At 38.6% G+C, this 20,746-nt stretch overlaps 1 protein-coding gene and 1 pseudogene across 2 annotated transcripts in view; both read right to left on the reverse strand.

Moving 5' to 3' along the window:
* The window catches only part of Gabrg3 (gamma-aminobutyric acid type A receptor subunit gamma 3), a 623,439-nt gene that overhangs the window by 73,942 nt on the left and 528,751 nt on the right, over positions 1-20,746 (reverse strand). The window lies entirely within an intron of this gene.
* Rpl6-ps17 (ribosomal protein L6, pseudogene 17) lies at positions 830-9,941 on the reverse strand (annotated as a pseudogene).

The following is a 20,746-nucleotide window of genomic DNA, read 5'->3' on the forward strand; positions in this document are numbered from 1 at the left end:
TGTTATTCCAGATGAATTTGCCAATTGTTCTGTCTAGCTCTTTGAAGAATTGGATTGGTATTTTGATGGGGATTGCATTGAATCTGTAGATTGCTTTTGGCAAAATGGCTATCTTTACTATATTAATCCTGCCAATCCATCAACATGAAAAAACTTTCCATCTTCTGAGATCTTCCTCAATTTCTTTCTAAAGAGACTTGAAGTTCCCGTCATACAGATCTTTCACTTGCTTGGTTAAAGTCACACCAAGATATTTTATATTATTTGGGACTATTTTGAAGGGTGTCATTTCCCTAATTTCTTTCTCAGCTTGTTTCTCTTTTGGGTAGAGGAAGGCTACTGATTTATTTGAGTTAATTTTATACCGAGCCACTTTGCTGAAGTTGTTTATCAGCTTTAGTAGTTCTCTGGTGGAACTTTTGGGATCACTTAAATATACTATCATATCATCTGCAAATAGTGATATTTTGACTTCTTCTTTTCCGATCTGTATCCCCTTGACCTCCTTTTGTTGTCTGATTGCTCTGGCTAGAACTTCAAGAACTATATTGAATAAGTAGGGAGAGAGTGGGCAGCCTTGTCTAGTCCCTGATTTTAGTGGGATTGCTTCAAGTTTCTCTCCATTTAGTTTAATGTTAGCAACTGGTTTGCTGTATATGGCTTTTACTATGTTTAGGTATGGGCCTTGAATTCCTATTCTTTCCAGGACTTTTATCATGAAGGGGTGTTGAATTTTGTCAAATGCTTTCTCAGCATCTAATGAAATGATCATGTGGTTCTGTTCTTTCAGTTTGTTTATATAATGGATCACGTTGATGGTTTTCCGTATATTAAACCATCCCTGCATGCCTGGGATGAAGCCTACTTGATCATGGTGGATGATTGTTTTGATGTGCTCTTGGATTCGGTTTGCCAGAATTTTATTGAGTATTTTTGCGTCGATATTCATAAGGGAAATTGGTCTGAAGTTCTCTTTCTTTGTTGGGTCTTTGTGTGGTTTAGGTATAAGAGTAATTGTGGCTTCATAGAAGGAATTAGGTAGTGCTCTATGTGTTTCAATTTTGTGGAATAGTTTGGATAATATTGGTACGAGGTCTTCTATGAAGGTCTGATAGAATTCTGCACTAAACCCGTCTGGACCTGGGCTCTTTTTGGTTGGGAGACCTTTAATGACTGCTTCTATTTCCTTTGGAGTTATGGGTTTTTTTAGCTGGTTTATCTGTTCCTGGTTTAACTTCGGTACCTGGTATCTGTCTAGGAAATTGTCCATTTCCTGCAGATTTTCAAGTTTTGTTGAATATAGGCTTTTATAGTAAGATCTGATGATTTTTTGAATTTCCTCTGATTCTGTAGTTATGTCTCACTTTTCATTTCTGATTTTGTTAATTGGGACACACTCTCTGTGTCCTCTTGTGTTCCACTATAGCACTCTACAGTAAACAGTTCATGCTGCTGGCATCTAAACACCCTGATGACTCTACTGTGGCTTTGCCTCTTTTTCCATACCTGTATGCATTGCCCACAAACCTTTTCATGGAATCTGACTCTACTCCATAGCATCTTTCCTCTATGGACTTTTTTGAAATGTTGGAAAAACCTCCATGGATTCCTTACTTTCATAGCTGCCTAACTGCAAAACTAGTACCATGTGGATATTGACAGGTTTTGCTGTCATTTTGAGATAGAGTGTTGGAGATGAGCTCCAGAGCTTTGATTCTCTGTTGAAGGTAGCTGAGAAGTGTGTTGGCAGGGGAAGACTTAGTCTTGGAAGATATTATAGATGCTTTCTAAAATAATGTTTACGTGTCTTTATTTTAAGTTACTCTGACATTAGAAGCTTCAGGCCTCTAGGTGGATTTTAACACTTGTTGCTTAACAGCAGGGTATTAAGTAAAGGAGTAATGGTTAGGGTTTCTTTCTCCTGCCCAGCACGCTGCCTGTATGAACCTCTCTCTTGACATGAAGGAGGGAGATTTGGAGCAGTAAACTTTTATTGAGCCAGAAGAAAAGAGTCATGCTCTCAGAAGGAAAAACTTTTACACAAGAAAATATGCATAAACATACATACATTCATATACACATTCATGCACTCATGTTGGGTTCAGCTACTTTTCTTATATTTACATACTTACACACACACACACACACACACACACACACACACACACACACACACACACCTATACTTAAATATGCATATGAAGCAAAAGGCCAAGCACCAGGGCAGAAAAAACTCATTCATTCTGGATGGAAAAATGAGCTCTAATCTTTATTACATAAAGAAAGATAAAACTTCTACACTTTCATTGCTAAATGAACTAAACGTAAGTCTGTAAGAAAAAAATCTTTGTCCTCTTTAGTAAGACTAAGCTTGCCTTGCTGTTAGAAAAAATTCTGATCCGTCCCATCTTAAAGAGAAGGCTGCCTCCTTTTTCTGGTCTCTCTGTAACTCTGTTTGTTTTCATCTCTGTTATATCTTGCTATGTTCTGCTGTCTCTCCACCTATAGTTTCCAATTCTCTTTCTTCATTTTGCATTCTATCTCCTTTTGTCCTGCTTAATGTCATTATTCCTAGGTCTTTGTAGCTTATTAAGGAGAATAAACCATGTAGCTTTTGTTTTTTTACAAAAGTTCACTAAAAGTTCCAACATAAATTTACATCATAAATTGAATAAGAATTTTACAACAGAGATGTTTACATGTATTTGCATTAAGACTAGTTATCTAACTAGGCATTCATTCATTATCTGTCATTATCTCCATATGTTCATTGCGAGTCTAAAACTATAGTTTTGTGTCTTAGTTTGCATTGAAGTTTTGTATAGAATAATACAATCAATATTTTATCTTCTGTCTTTGCACCAATAGTAAAATCATTTGTACCTTTTATGACCTTTGGCTAAAATTGTTTTACAGCCCTCAGGAGTGTATCATATGTTAAAAATGCCTGCTTCAATGTTGGAAGCAATTAACTCATGACACATGAAGACTAACAGAGTTCTAATTGCAGTTTGCATTTCAGAGAGGGTTTTAATAGCAGTCCTATTATAAAGGGCTTAATAATTAAGTATAATTTTAGAAATTCTTATGGAATCATCATTAGGAATTAAGAAATCTGTTTGTATAACATCTCTACAGACAGAACATCTTTGTCGTTCTTTGGAAAGTCTGCACAATAGGGTGGCTAATACACAGAGATTATATAATATTACTTTTTATAAAGATAGGAAAGGCATATCAGCTGCAGGAATCAATACCTGAAAACATCATCCCTTTAGCTTTACTTGCAAGGGTTCATTCATCATAGTCCACTGTCATGATGAAACAATCTTAGGAAGATCACCTGCTAGCCTTTCACCTCTCCTAGATGGCTCCTGGCAATATAACCTGCCCTGGTCCATGATAGTTCCAGTGGCCTGTGAGGTTTTGCCTGCTAAACTGAGAAGACACCTTCCTTAGATAACCCTGTTTGAGCAGAGACCACCTCTTATAGGTACTCTCCTTTTAACTGACTGTGTGTGTGTGTGTGTGTGTGTGTGTGTGTGTGTTTATGCCTTAGAACTTTCTATGTTCAATGGGAGACTTTGGAGAAAGGGTTGAGGACATAGTGTAATTGTATTATTAAACTTAAAAAATAATGAAAGAAAAATTTAAAAACCAGCATGGCATAGCATTTGTGTGTGCATTTGCTGATACGTCATTACTTCCCATGTGACACTAGTTCCACTATATACCTCATGAATCAATGTATACAAACATCTAACTCATGAGTCAACATACATAAACACATAACTCACGAGTCAACATTCACAAACATGTAACTCATGAGTCAACATTTGCAAACATATTACTCATGAGTCAATGTAAACACACATTTATTATTTTTACAAATCATGCCACATTTTCCTTCATGATTTTCTATTATAGGTTGAGTATCCCACATCCACAATTCTTGGGACCATTAATGATTTGAATTTCAATTCTCTGTGTTGGAGGAATGTTTTCATATGCTTGATAAATTATCATTATGATGCAGCTCAAATCTCAACACAAAATTTATTTATGCTTTTATAACCATATTCTGAATGTAATTTTATAGAGTACTGACATGATACCTTTTTGTATTTTTGACTATGACAAATGAGTTAGATCTCTTTCTTAAAAACATCAATTATAACATAGGAATTATAGGACTGAACTTAGAGAGTTCAGAGGTTCAGAGTAATGCTGAGCAGGCGAATCACAACCCCTTTCCGAAATAATTTGCCACAGGAGATTAAGAACACTGGGCAGAGACCATCCTCAGAGCATCTTGTTGTGGGTCTTTTCATTTGTTTAGTTCCTATAGCAATCACCTTTGGAGAATAATTCTAGATCGTTTTGCACGTGGCCATTGCAGTCACAAGCAGGAAAAAGAGGGTTCTTTTCCACTTGGCTGCTCATCCCAGAGACTTTTCTTTTCTTTTCTTTTTTTTTTTTTGGTTCATTTTTTTCGGAGCTGGGGACCGAACCCAGGGCCTTGTGCTTCCTAGGCAAGCGCTCTACCACTGAGCTAAATCCCCAACCCCCCCAGAGACTTTTCTAAGAGGCACATTTTACTGCCACCCAATCTCTGATTCAGGGGAGCCCCCAGGCACGAATACTAAAAAGACCTAAAAAGAAGACCAAGCACACATCTTCCTAAATTGTGAATCAGCTCTAGAATTCCTTTGTAGGTATGATGGGCATGCAAAAGAAACACAGTTTCAGGAAAGATGATTCCAGTTCAACATCAAATTAAACCACTGTGGCTTTTTTCACTCATTGTGGGAAGTGGCTGGACAAGAACATATCACCCATCACAAGTACCATTATTAAATGATATGCAGGCATACTGAAGATAAGCCATAGGAACAGAGTTGGAGCAATGACATATGAAGGAGAGAAACACTTTCAAAAGCTGCCGCTAGTGTGTCCGTTACTGCTGGTATTATTGTCATGTTGCACGACTGTGTACCAGCCCCCAGTGTACCATGTCACCCATAACAAGGACAAGTAAGAACTGAGGCTGGATGAGAATCAAGAAGATCTGGGGTAGGAACTGAGCAGTGTTCATAATAAGGAAGCAAGCAGGTGCTTATAGTTTCTACTTTTCTCTGCCTCTTCCTCCAGGCTGATGCAGTAATGGACAATGAAAGACCATAAACACCATGTGTTTTGGTCAAGCAAGGAGAACCATTCAGTTGGAAACTACAGGATTTTAGTTATGCCTGGGACATATTGCATAAGTACCTTGGCAGATGAACCCATTTTGAGCCCCTTCCCAGAGACAGAGAGAGAAATAACATGGGTGCAGAAGTAAACACTGCACCACAGACACAAAATTAGATGCAGAAGTAAACATTGCCAGTGATCTGTAACAGTAATGCAAGTCAAGTCATCTAGAGGCCTCACCAAGTTGGACTTTGGTGAAATTGTATTTTGGTAATGTGTCAATGCCTATTTGAGATGGATATAGTTTTCATTGTGTCTATATAGTAAAAGGATTCTTTGAATCATTTTCTTTATTGCTAGCTTGTTTGTATGAAGAAACATTCCTGGAAAGAATAACATCTGCTGAACTCTCTGTAAGGTGGACAAATTGCTTAAATGACTGGGAAGTTTGGAATCTGACATCTACAGCCAAGATGTCAATGATTCTATGTGACCTGCTTCTGGGATATTTCTACCAATGCATTTTAAAAAGAATAGTGATTTATGACCTTTATTCTATTTCCATTAAAACTCAGTAAAGTTATTACCATAGTGGAATAGAATTTAGTCAAGCCTGAATCTGTTTCCAGGCCAATGATCCCTTATATTTGCCTCAGAATAAGGGTTTTCCCCTTTAAAGAAGGTGTTGTGTTATGATATTGACAACTATAACTAATTGCCTTACTTATGCTTTAAATGAAATGCTCCCATTTTTCCATTTGTAATAATAATTTTGTGAGGCACAACAATATTGACTGACAGTTCCTTAATTTCAGAATGTGAAATCTGTCACCCCATGATTCTCTGGCATTTTAGGAATACTGACATAATTAGATATTTTTTCTATTGTTACTGTTTTTATATGGAAATTGGTGTTTATTCCTTATTTATTTTAGTATTCTTTCTTTACTATGCATTTTTATTGACTAAATTTGTCCTTGATCAATTTCTTATAGGTATATAGCACATTCTGATCACTCTCAAACCCTACCTTGTATATCACCTTCCTATCTCTATCAAACCCCTCTCCTGCTTCTAAGTCCCTGCCTCAGATTCAAGTATTTCTTATTTGTGACCCAGAGTTTAACCTGGAATCTGTATGACAGTAGGTTTTTATCTACCCTGTGAGCCTAGTGGACTCAGCTTATGTAGTGGTTCTTCTCTGATCTTTCTCCACCAGCATTTGTGGTCCTTGCAATCTTGTTGATGGCCATATTGACTATGAGGAGATAGAAACTTAAAGTAGTTTAAATTTGCATCTCTCTGTTAGCTAGGACGGATGGGCATTTTAAAAAAGAGTTTACTAGTCTTTTCTATGTTTTCTTTCGAAAACTCTGTTTACTTTTATGTGTTTTGTGCTATTTATTTTCTTGATGTTTAGCTTTTTGGATTCTTCATATATACGAGATACTAATCCTTTGTCAGATGTAGAGCAGGCAAAGATATTTTCCCCATTCTATGAATAACCTCTTTATTCAATTGATGGTTTCTTCTGGCGTACAGAACACTTTTAATTTCATGTACTGTCATTTGTCAATTTTTCTCCTATCTTCCATGCTCCCAGGTCCCTTTTCTGTGAGTCTTATTCTGTAAACATGGGTTGAAGTACACTCTACACATTTTCCTTTAACAGTTTTAAAGTACTGTTCATATGTTAAAGTCCTCGATCCCTCTGAAGTTGAGCTGAGTTTTATGTAGCATGAGATACAGATCAAGAGTCTTTCTTCTCCATGCAGTCATCCAGTTTTCCTAGTGCCATTTGCTGAAAATGCTGTCTTTTCTTCAATGTGTGTTTTCGTCTCTTTCTCCAAAGTCAGGTGCCTACGATAGCACGGGGTTATATGTGGGTCCTTATTCTATCCTACCCATCAGTGTATCTATTTTTATACCAGTATGAGGCAAGTTCTGATTTGACTCTGTGAAGTCAGATATGATGACTCTTTTCACATTAGCCCTTTTGTTTAAGATTGTTTTTGTTCCCCTTAGTCTTTTATGTTTTCCTGTACATTTTAAGATTATTCCTTCTATTTCTCTGAATAATTGTCCCAGAATTTTGATCAGGGTTATATTAAATTTGTGGATTCCTTTTAGTAGAAGGACCATTGCTTTACAACATTAATTCTTCAAATCCAAAGCATGGTGGATTTTCCTGTCTGCTAGCATCTTCCTCAACTTCATTCTTTGGTGTTAGGAACTTTACATTGTAGAGCTCTTTCACATTCTTCATTAAATTTATTTTTTAGTGTTTTACTTTAATTTTGTGGCTTTTGTAAATGGGTTTGTTTTATCGGGTTTTGTTTTGTTTTGTTTACCCATGTCTAAAGCTGTTTAATTAAGTTGTTAGCAATTTGGAACACACCAGTTTGTGAGGACACATCCCATTTGCCAGGGAAAACTGAGATCACAGATAGTGCTGGAGTTGAGGAACAGCTTTCTCTTTGGCAAAATCTGTGAGTCCAAAGTTTTGTGATCAGCCTTGCACTGTTTAAATCCCATATTTATCCTTCTCCATGTCAAAGATCTTGCCCTGTTGGTGCCTGGGTTTGTGCAGTTGCTTCATTTTGAAGTAAACATCAGTCAGTCAGGTGCTTGGGGATTTTAAACTTGGGTATTAATTGTTGTAGAGGTGATAACAACAGACTTTTGGTGAGTTCTGTACAGAAGAACTAGGTTGAGGGCAAGAGGTCCAGTTATAAGTAGAAAGCCTCTGCTCAGCTGCTTCAGGAAAACCACTCTTGCCTATGTTGCCCAGTGATGATGATCAGGACAGTTTCAGGGGTGCTGTTGCACACAGCCTTCTCATGCTTGAATGCAGGGCTCTTGGCCATGGCTTTGCAGCTTCCAAGGTACATCTTCATTTTCTGAAGCTTTACTACCCCAGTACCACCATTCTTGTCTCCACTAACTGTTTTTATGACAGTAGCAACTACCTTCTCCTTTTTCTTCTTTTCACACTTGGACTTGACAGCTGAGTATTTCCTTTCATACAAGGCCTTTATGGAATACATAGCAGAAAGGGATTACCTGCCAGTTCCTCTAACCAGAATAGGGTTTCGGGTACAATGGGACTTACCCTTCCTAGGCCTTTTAACCTTAGGGTCACCCTTTAAGGCTGCACTAGTGGCCAAGTCACCAGCAGAAGCAGCATCACTGCCAGGCAGGTTTCTTCTCCTTTGTTTCATCGAGCTTCTTGACTTCTTCAGCTGCCATCTTGTTAGATGGGAAAGAGAACTAAGAGCCTGGATTCTAGGGCCTTAAAAGTAAATTTTCACTTATTTTTCATAATTTTGTGATTTAATTTTGCATCCATTCACTTTACTGGAAGTGTTTATCAGCTTTAAGAGATTTTTTGGCTGACTATTTAGACTTTCTTTGGTATAGAATTGATTTTTCTTATTTCATTTATCTGCTTCTTTGAGTCTTCTCTATAGAAATCACATTTAGCATTTCAGCTATCTGTCTTTTCTGATTTTGAGAAATTGGGAGCTTCAGAGGTGTCATACTGGATTGTTGTCTGTGTTCCATTGCTGTGATGAATCACCATGCCCAAAAGAAACTTGGGGAACAAAGTGTTTATTTCCACTTATATGTCCTGATCTCAGTCCTTTATAAAGGAGTTAGGGCAGAAATTCAGGGCAGGAACCTGAATAAAGGAGCTGATGTAGAGGCCATGGAGGAATGCTGCTTATTGGCATGCTCCTCAGGGCTTGTTCAGCATGCTTTCTTATAGAACCTAGAACCATCAGGCCTAAACAATTCCTAAATAATAATAATAATAATAATAATAATAATAATAATAACCACCTAATAAACATGCTAATGCAGAAAGGTAAAAATCTCACAGGAATGGGGGTCTGAGCACTAGCTAAACAGCTATGAGCAATTAATGACTAATGAGAGAGGAGAAATTTGTTTCTTCCAAAGATGAGCCCACAATTGGTTATCCAATTCAAAATGGTCAGTCCTAAAATCATATACATACAAACACCAAAACCAGATTCAACAGGTACCTTCTGCATTTGTTGGCAGAAATGTATACTCCATTTTTTCTCCTTTCTTTTCCATTTTGTTCTGTTCGTTCTATTTTATGTGATTAATTCTGTTAAGCTCTTTCACTGGAATTGTGCTCTAGGGTGACGTTAACTCCAGCAAGAAATATATGAATTAACAGTACCTCCAGTGTTTTGCAATAGACAACACTGTGCCTTCAGAAATAGTGGATTCATTGTAGAAGTTACAGTTTATGGTTTTTAACATTTTAGCATCAAGTGATTCACTTTTAATTAGAGAAGTAGAGAGGGAATGGAAAAAGAGAAACAGGAGTCAGGAATGAAATGGAAATTGTATGGAATAGAGGTGAAAAGCAGTAGAGAAAATGTCATGTATTTAGTTTAAAGAAAGAAACACCAGGTAAAAGATTTTTACAATGAACTTACAGGTGGTGAAGACATGGCTCAGGGGTTAAAAACATGGGCTGCTCTTCGAGAGGACCTGGGTTCAATCCCCAACAGTCATATAGCAGATAACAATTGTCTAAAATTCAGCCCTAGGGGAATCTGATGCTCTCTTCTGATCCTTACATGCACAAAATATTCCAATAAAATAACATAAAATCTTAAAACAATGATAATGCGTACAAATTAAAACACAACAAATTAAAACATAAAAAAGCAGGTAAATGCATATGTAGCAATGAATATCCTAGTAAGAGCACCAGTGGAAGGGGAAGCCCTGGGTCCTGCTAAGACTGAACCCCCAGTGAACATGATTGTTGCGGGGAGGGCAGTAATGGGGGAGGGTGGGGAGGGGAACACCAATAGAGAAGGGGAGGGGGAGGGGAAGGAGAAGGGGTTAGTGGGATGTTGGACTGGAAACCGGGAAGGGGAATAACAATCAAAATGTAAATAAGAATTACTCAAGTTAATAAAGATGAAAAAAAAAGAATGTGAAGGGGGGAGGGAAAGCAGTTAAAGCATAAAAATTTAAAAGTAAAAAATTAAAATGTAAAATTAAAGTAAAAAATTTAAAATACACAAAAAAGTGTATAATCTTCTTAGTATTTCTTCCCATTTGGGGAGATTTGACCACTCATTCCCTTCATATTCCATTTTAAATCATTCTCCACTACTGTAAATGGCTGGAAAGGAGGGCATGGCATGTGGAGGACACTTGGCTCCCAAATTTAGACTAGTGAGTGTGTCTTCCAGGAGATAAGGGTTTCTGAGTTCAAATGTCACTTTTGCTAGTCTTATCTGTTATGTACTATGTTGCACACCACAATCCCATCCTTGTTGCTTTTGGAGTCAGTATTTCTGTGTGTGGCTTTGTATGCCTGAAGTTCTGAAAGAGTGTGGCATATCAGACCTACTGTGGTTTTCTGTTTTCAGTCTGCCAGAACACTGTAGGCAGTCCCTTCAGATACTTTCTGGAATGCAAATACCCCTCCTTTAAAAAAGTGTTTTCTCTCTCTTTTTTTTCTATTAAATTGAATTCCATATATATGTGGGGTATTAACTCTTTGTTGTCTATACAGCCTATTTTTCATTTTGGGAGCAATGCCCTTAAAACTCTCAATTATTGATATTAATAGTATAGTTAGAGTTAAGTATGACTAGGTTCATAGAAAATCCCCAGCCAGCTGCAGAAGACTAATACAAATTTGGTGGTCAGGATGACTAATGATATGACAAAGTTGTGACCTTGCTGAGAAATACATCTAACGTCAGAATGCCCAATGATATGACCTGTAACCTTTCTGAGAAACCAACATCCTGCTGACTAATGATATGACAAACCTGTAACCTTTCTGAAAAAGGAACATCCTGTTGACATCAGGTGACCATATGAGTACTGTGTTCTTGGCTTGCATAAATGTTTCCCACTTCCCCCCTCTCTCTGTTACCCCTGTTATGATATAAATTCAGCCTTGAGAAAAAATAAAATTGTTGCCTTGATCAGACTTCTGTCTTGGTGTCCTTCTTCGTGTCTCTTGTCCCTCATTCTCTCCTAGGTGGTCCCCATTCTCTGCTGACTGCCCTGCAGGTTGGGGCACTTTCATTTTGATGTTAACTGTAAATTTGCCATATCTGACCTTCATCGTGTTGAAGCATATTCAATCGGTATCAGACAGTTTTAGAGAGTTTTTTTTCCCAACCTTGGGAGGATATAGAATTTTTCCAAAAGAGTTCTCCATACTTTGTGTGATAATCTGGTTTCTCTTCTTCATTCTTTCCATGTGCTGAATCATGCCTTTACTTTTCACACAGACTCATTGAGTACCAAGGATAAGCATCACCTGACTGTGGTATATCACCCTTTCTAAGGACTACTGGATTTATTTGGCCAACAAAAGGAATTTTCTATCTCTATCAGGGAAATTGGCTGGTGAATTTTTTTTTGTATTTTGATAACTTGAAGGGACATACAGAGCATACAAACATGAGAAGAATCATGACAAGAAGGTAATCTGCAAAGTACATATCTCATCCAAGGCTTATGAAAATCCATCTCTAAGGGGTGGCATCTTCCAGACAGTTTTTCCACTTAGTTAAACATACATTCAAAATCTCTATGGAATAAGATGCCTGATGGTAGTTTGCAAAATTATGCTTCAATTATTTTTGTTATTTAAAATACTGACATTTGTGGACTCAGAAAAAGTACAAACAGTAAATTTGCAAAGAATTTCAGATGCTTTAAAAAATGCAACGTAAAGAGTGTATTAACCATAAGAACTCCAAATATCTCAAGAAAGAAATTGAAGAAGATTTCAGAAAATGGAGAGATCTTCCATGCTCATGGATTGGCACAATTAACATAGTAAAAATGGTCATCCTACCAAAGATGATCTATAAATTCAGTCCAATCCCCACCAAAACCCCAACACAATTATTCAAAGACATGAAAAGAGCAATTCTAAATCTATTTGGGAAGGCAAAAACCCAGAATAGTGGAAACACTTCTTAACAATAAAAGAATCACCATCTCTGACCTCAAGTTCTATTATAGAGCAATAGTGATAGGTTGATTATCAGAATAGAATTGAAGACTCAATAATAAAACCTCGCACTTATGCACACTTGATCTTTGACAAAGAAGCCAAAAATATACAATGGAAAAAGGAAAGCATCTTCAATAAATGGTTCTGGTCTGTATGTAGAAATGTCTGTATGTCTGTATGTAGAATGTCTGTATGTAGAAAAACAAAAATTAACCCTTTTTGTCACCATGCACAAAATTCAAGTCCAAGTGGATCAAGGACCCCAACATAAAACCAGATACACTGGTTTAATAGAAGAAAAAGTGGGAAAGAGCCTTGAACTCATTGACACAGGGAGAGATTTCCTAAACAGAACTCCAATGGCTCATGCCCTAAGGTCAATAATTGATAAATGGGACCTCATGAAACTGGAAAACTTCTGTAAGGCAAAGGAAATAGTCAATAAGACAAATAGGCATCCTACAGATTGGGAAAAAAATCTTAATTAATGCCACGTCTGATAGAGAGTTAATATCCAAAATATATAAAGAACTTGAGAAGCTAACCATCGAGAAACCAAACAACTCAATCAAAAAATGGGGTATAAAACTGAACCAAGAATTCATAACAGAGGAATCTCAAATGGCTGAGAAGCATGTAAAGAAATGGTCAAAGTCTTTAGTGATCAGATAAATGCAAATCAAAACAACCCTGAGATTCCACCTTATACCAGTCAGAATGGCTAAGATCAAAACCTCAGGTGACAACACATGTTGGCAAAGATGTGGAGAAAGAGGAACACCCTTCATTGCTGGTGAGATTGCAAACTGTTACAACCACTCTGGAAATCAATTTGGAGGTTTCACAGAAAATTGGAAATAGACTTATCTGAAGACCTAGCAATACCACTCTTGGGAATATAACCAAAAGGTGCTCCACCATGCCACAGGGGTACATGTTCCACTATGTTTATAATAGCCTTATTTATGATAGCCAGCAGCTGGAAAAAAACCCAGATGTCCCACAACAGAAAAATGGATACAGAAAATGTGGTTCATTTACGCTAAGGAATATTACTCAGCTATTAAGAACGAGGAAATCCTGAGTTTTGCAGGCAAATGGATGGAAATAGAAAATATCATCCAGAGTGAGGTAACTCAGACCCAAAAGGACATGCACGGTATGTTCTCACTAATAAGTGATATTAGTCAAAAAAAAAGTACAGAATACCCAAAGAACTGAAAAAGATCAACAAGCTGAAGGGCCCAAGTGAGGATGTCTCAGTCCCACTTGAAAGGGAGATGAAAGCAAGTACAGGGAAAGGGAGGGAAAGGGAAGGGAAAGGGGATAGGTGTAGGGAGAGAGGAGAACATGATCTGGTATTGGGTAGGGGAAAAGGAACGAAGCCCTGAGGTCCAGCATAAAGAATGGAAACAGGCAACCTTGGGAGGAAAGAGTTTGGGAGCATGCTCTAGAATGTACCAGAGACCTGGGAAGTGAGAGACTCTCAGGACTCAAAGGGGGGACCCTAGATGAATGGCTCTACAGTAGGAGAGGGAACTTATTGAACCCACCTCCAGCAGAAAGACAGGGAATCAGGTGAGGGATGGGGTTGCTAACCCATTGTCAAAGCTCTGACCCATAATTCTTCCTGTCTGAAAGAAATGGAGGGATGAAAATGGAGAAGACCCTTAGGAAAAGAAGGCCCAGTGACAGGTCCAAAGTGAGATCCAGCTCAAGGGGAAACCCCAAGACCTGACACCATTACTGAAGCTATGGTGAGTTCACAAAACAGGATCTATCATGACTGCCCTACAAAAGACCCAACAAGCAGCTGAAAGAGTCAGATGCAGATATGTGCACCCAATCAATGAACAGAAGCTACTGAGTCCTCTGGTTGAATTAATGAAAAGCTGGAGGAAGGTGATGAAGAAGGGAACCCTGTAGGAGGACCAGCAGTCTCAATTAACCTGTACTCCCCACCCCCACCCCCACCCCCGAGATCTCTCCAACACTGGATCAGCAACCAAGCAGCATACACCAGCTGAGATGAAGCCTCTGACACATATACAGCGGAGGACTCCCAGGTCTGGATTCAGTTGGAGAAGATGCACCTAACCCTCAGGAGCCTGGAGGCTCCAGGAAGTTTAAAGGTCTGGTGGGGTGGGTGGGGTGAGGACATCCTGGTGGAGACAGGGGGAGAAGGAGGTATGGGATGTGGAACAGTCAGGGGTTGAATCAGGAGGGGAAAGAAATCTGGAGTGTAGAACTAACTAACTAATTAACTAAATAATAAAAACAAACAAAAAAGTGAACATTAAATTCTTTCAAACTGAGCTGTATGAAAATTTTGTTGAAAATTATAGTGCGATCCATTACATGGAAATTTTTATTTATAGCTTTAGGTCAGCCATCCATTCAACAGTCTGTCATGATGACATGGGGGACTTCTTTTGCCTCTGATCACATAAGCTAACAATTCCCAAGAAGTAGTGCCAACATACCAGAAAAATTGTTTTTCTTCCTAATTCTTTCTTAACTTAAACTAGATTTTCTGACTTACTTTGGTCAACATAAAAAAAAATCAGAGTAACAAAACTCTCTTTCCTGGCTTGTATAAAAAGCAACATTTACAAAAGCATTGTTTTGTTTTACATTTTCCTTGATTGAATTCACCATCTGAAAGTTTCCAACTAAAATGATTTTAAATTTTTTGCTCCTTTATTTTAATGTGTGTGTGTGTGTGTGTGTGTGTGTGTGTGTGTGTGTGTGTGTGTGTGTGTGTGTAAGATTGTTTGTCTCTAGGCAGATGTGTCTCACATTGAGGACAATGTATCTATCCTTAAAGGACAGAAGACAACATCAGATTCCCCTGGGACTGGAGTCAGAGACAGGTAGGAAATGAATGCCTCAGGTCCTCTGGAAGAGCTCTTACCATCTGAACTATCATTCCTGCCCCAAAGAAGTATTTCTTAAAAGGAATTTTATTGCATCACTGTTATCTGGAAGGGTCCCTGGCAGAAGTCAGGTAAGATAAAAGGAATCTGCTGAGCTCTGCCCTTGATTGAATGCTGAAAGGTCATGTGGTCTTTTCGTCCCTTTAATTGTGTAGCAAGGTCCCGGGTACATGGGAGAATGAGGGAACGATGAAGAATGAATACAAAAAGAAAGGTAGAGAAGCCATTTGATACATGCCTATATTGGACAGCACACTTTCCCAGAGGCATCAGATTCAAAGCTACATTAAAGCTCTGAAAAATATGACAAACTCACTAAATTTTATGTCTCCAGCGTATTCTGAATATACGTGAAAGTTTACAGGGAAGCACACAATTTGGGAAACTGTTATACTTTGTTTTTAAACTAGATGTATTTAAAGAAGTTTTGTTTTCTTAGTAACTTTGCAGTTCTGTGGCTCTGCAGACTCTCTGAGAGCAATCCTTTCCATCAAGACATCTCAGGATGTGAACCATAAAAGGCTGTGTATACGGGAACCTCAGTGCACTCACAGAAATCCTTGCCTTGCTTTTGTTCAGCTCTCTCTGATGGGGATTCTGTAATTTGCACTCATCAAAGCCTGCAAATTGACTTGAATCAAAGTTTTTTAGAACCTATAATACACTATCATCAAACCCTAGTGCTAGCAAGTGCACTCAAAATATATTTTCAGGCACAATTATGTGGATAATTATGTCATAGCTGGCATGCAGATGAAAATGAGGTGCATTTACAAGCAATTATTCTATGTATTATTTTATGTTGCTGTCACCCATATCTATGCAAAATGCTTTCTTGATCTATGCTGTTCCCCCATTACCTAATTTCAGATCCAATTTATGGACACACATTGCAAAATATTTACAACATACCTATTGTCTTTTGTAAAGGAACCTTGTTTATTTTCATCTCCTCGTTTGTTTGGTACACAGACTACCATTCCACCTGGCATGCAGTTGATGTTCCGTTTGCTGCTTCATTTGGTCATCAGAATGGTTCCAGTGGACCACACTTGCTCAGCATCTTCCTTCGTACATTCGTCCAGCCCTTCTCAACTCTCCCGTAGGCCTGGTAGTATGTCCTAATTGATCTTTGCGATTATGCATTCTCTCCGATTGAATACTTCAAAGCTATTCTCCTGTGAAAATCAGGTTCTTCTGAATAAGACCCCATATTGACTATGGATTCTGGTTATATGAAGGCCCACATGCTAGGGGAGGCCACCCCAGCTTCATTAGCTGATTATGCTCCACTCCTTGTCTGTAATTAGTAGTAATCAGAACCACAACTCAAATGCACTTTGATGAAATATATTAAGCATCACTCCTTTAAAGCCATAAAAGATGAAGAATTTGGCAATGTATTCTTTTAAAACATGAGTGTGTTCTCTTTTTCTTCTTTTTTTCTTTTTTTCATTTTTCTTTCTTTTTTCTTCTCTCTCTCTCTCTCTCTCTCTCTCTCTCTCTCTCTCTCTCTTGGAGCTGAGGACTGAACACAGGGCCTTGTGCTTGCTAGCCAAGCACTCTACCACTGAATTAAATCCCCCACCCATTAATGCATGAGTTTGATACCTAAAGAGAAACTTTAATTTGGTCTACTTCAACTTCAACCGGCTCAGGAATCCCAAGTTGGGAACTTGACACCTTATGACATATAGGGGTCCTCCAGGCACGGCTTTCTTACACAGTGCATGGGGATACAGTGGTTACAGGGGCTAGAACACATTTTTACTTATTAGTGGGAGACACTTGCTGTTATTCAGTCCAGGGGACAGAGAATTTTCTTCATTTGCTCTATAAAGACAACACAATGGCAGCCATGCAAAGCCGTCAGCAGTGCAGCAGTGGGGCATTCTCACAGTCTCAGCCATCTGTCTTTTCCATGGCCCTGGCAAAGAACCACTGACTGACATGCACTCTATCACTGCTCCTTATTCCAAATACGAAATATTGGACCTGAATAATCATCATGTCAGGAATGGTGGTCTAGTGCAATGCATTGGTAGCTGATAAATAAGCCAGGCTTCATCTGTGAGAATGATAACAATCAACCAAACACTGTCCAGTACACATACAAATACGCTGCACAGCATCCACAACTTAATGCTATATAGCCTATCTGTATAAATCCTTACATCTTCCAATCCACCATCATGGACTGGGGTCTAGCTCAGAGAAGAACACTTGTATAGCATGAGTGAAGACCAAAGTTTAATCCAGAGACTTCAGATCAATAAGACAAAAAGGCAATCTACCACAATGAGAGGAAGATGGTGATAACGAGGAATGGCTGAAAGTTTCAGCCTGCACTCAGACTAGAATCTTCTACTGTCTGGATCTATTAATGCTCCTCATGTACTCCATATGCCTCACTAAAAGATCCACTACAACTTGTCTCTGAATATGGCTTCGCACAGGATGATACTGCCCTCGGTGTGGCTATCGGATCTATAGAAAATCATGAATCACTCAAACAAATAGAAGAAAAACTAGGGAAGCATCTGGAACACATGGGCACTGGAAAAAATTTCCTGAACAAAACACCAATGGCTTATGCTTTAAGATCAAGAATCAACAAATGGGATCTCATAAAACTGCAAAGCTTCTGTAAGGCGAAGGACACTGTGGTTAGGACAAAATGGCAATCAACAGATTGGGAAAAGATCTTTACCAATCCTACAACAGATAGAGGCCTTATATCCAAAATATACAAAGAACTCAAGAAGTTAGACTGCAGGGAGACAAATAACCCTATTAAAAATGGGGTTCAGAGCTAAACAAAGAATTCACAGCTGAGGAATGCCGAATGGCTGAGAAACACCTAAAGAAATGTTCAACATCTTTAGTCATAAGGGAAATGCAAATCAAAACAACCCTGAGATTTCACCTCACACCAGTGAGAATGGCTAAGATCAAAAAGTCAGGTGACAGCAAATGCTGGCGAGAATGCGGAGAAAGAGGAACACTCCTCCATTGTTGGTGGGATTGCAGACTGATACAACCATTCTGGAAATCAGTCTGGAGGTTCCTCAGAAAATTGGACATTGAACTACCTCTCTTGGGCATATACCCAAAAGATGCCCCAACATATAAAAAAGACACGTGCTCCACTATGTTCATCGCAGCCTTATTTATAATAGCCAGAAAATGGAAAGAACCGAGATGCCCTTCAACAGAGGAATGGATACAGAAAATGTGGTACATCTACACAATGGAATATTACTCAGCTATCAAAAACAATGACTATCAAATCTGTAGGCAAATGGTTGGAACTGGAAAATATCATCCTGAGTGAGGTAACCCAATCACAGAAAGACACACATGGTATGCACTCATTGATAAGTGGCTATTAGCCCAAATGCTTGAATTACCCTAGATGCCTAGAACAAATGAAACTCAAGACGGATGATCAAAATGTGAATGCTTCACTCCTTCTTTAAAAGGGGAACAAGAATACCCTTGGCAGGGAATAGAGAGGCAAAGATTAAAACAGACACAGAAGGAACACCCATTCAGAGCCTGCCCCACATGTGGCCCATACATATACAGCCATCCAATTAGACAAGGTGGATGAAGCAAAGAAGTGCAGACCGACAGGAGCCGGATGTAGATCGCTCCTGAGAGACACAGCCAGAATACAGCAAATACAGAGGCGAATGCCAGCAGCAAACCACTGAACTGAAAATAGGACCCCCGTTGAAGGAATCAGAGAAAGAACTGGAAGAGCTTGAAGGGGCTTGAGACCCCATATGTACAACAATGCCAAGCAACCAGAGCTTCCAGGGACTAAGCCACTACCTAAAGACTATACATGGACTGACCCTGGACTCTGACCTCATAGGTAGCAATGAATATCCTAGTAAGAGCACCAGTGGAAGGGGAAGCCCTGGGTCCTGCTAAGACTGAACCCCCAGTGAACTAGATTGTTGGGGGGAGGGCGGCAATGGGGGGAGGGTGGGGAGGGGAACACCCATAAAGGAGGGGAGGGGGAGGGGTTAGGGGGATGTTGGCCTGGAAACCGGGAAAGGGAATAACACTCAAAATGTAAATAAGAAATACTCAAGGTAATAAAATAAATAAATAAATAAATGACTATTATATAAAAAAAAGAAAAGAAAATCACGAATCCCTTCATCCTCACTTTCTGTCTTCATTTGCTCTGACCACGTCTGTTCAATCCAGGAAATGGTGACAAGAAAGGATTATACTCCTTTTATATAGGTCATAGTCAGGTCAGGAAAAGGAGAGCATAAGGGAAGATGCACTAACCTAGGAAGACCTGGTGTGGGGAACATGTGATCAGGATAGAGGACAAAATATAGGGGTGGGTTTGTACCTGCAATGATGGTCTCCTAATGTAGCATTGCTCTTACAGTGTCTCCCTGTTTTCTTTAGCAGGATGAAAAAGCCCATGTTCCTGCCAAACCATGAGCATGAGAAGCCTTTCTATCTTCTGAGATCTTTGGTTTTTTTCTTCAGAGACTTGACATTTTTGTCATACAGATCTTTCACTTGCTTGGTTAGAGTCACACCAAGGTATTTTATATTATTTGTGACTATTGTGAAGGGTGTCCTTTATCTAATTTCTTTCTCAGACTGTTTTTCCTTTGAGTAGAGGAAGGTGATTGATTTGTTTGAGTTAATTTTATATCCAATCACTTTGCTGAAGATAATTTTTATCAGGTTTAGGAGTTCTCCTGTGGAATTTTTGGGGTCACTTAAATATACTATCATATTATCTGCAAACAATGATATTTTGGCCTCTTCTTTTCTAATTTCTATCCCTTTGATCTCTTTTTGTTGTCTAATTGCTCTGGCTAGGTCTTCAAATACTATATTGAATAGGTAGGGAGAAAGTGGCAGCCCTGTCTAGTCCCTGATTTCAATGGGATTGCTTCAAGTTTCTCTCCATTTAGTTTGATGTTGGCTACTGGTTTGTTACATATTGCTTTTACTATGTTTAGGTATGGACCTTGAATTTCTGATGTTTCCAAGACTTTTATCAGGAAGGGGTGTTGAATATTGTCAATGCTTTCTCGGCATCTAATGAAATGATCATTTTTTTTCCTTTGAGTTTGTTTATAAAGTGCATTACATTGATGGATTTCCATATATTGAACCATCCTTACATCCCTGGGATGAAGTCTACTTGATCATGATGGTTGATTGTTTTGGTGTGTTCTTGGATTTGGTTTGTGAGAATTATATTGAGTATTTTGGCATTGACATTCATAAGGGAAATTGGCCTGAAGTTCTCTTTCTTTGTTAGGTTTTTGTGTGGTTTAGTAAAAATGGCCATCTTGCCAAAGCAATCTACAGATTCAACGCAATCCCCATCAAAATTCCAACTCAATTCTTCATAGAGTTAGAAAGAGCAATTTGCAAATTCATTTTGAATATCAAAAAATCCAGGATAAGAAAAACTATACTCAACAACAAAAGAACTTCTGGGGGAATCACCATCCCTAACTACAAACTGTATTACAAAGCAATAGTGATAAAAAACTGTATGGTATTGGTACAGAGATGAGTAGGTAGA

This window comes from Rattus norvegicus, chromosome 1, assembly GCF_036323735.1.
Source record: "Rattus norvegicus strain BN/NHsdMcwi chromosome 1, GRCr8, whole genome shotgun sequence".
NCBI lineage: Eukaryota > Metazoa > Chordata > Mammalia > Rodentia > Muridae > Rattus > Rattus norvegicus.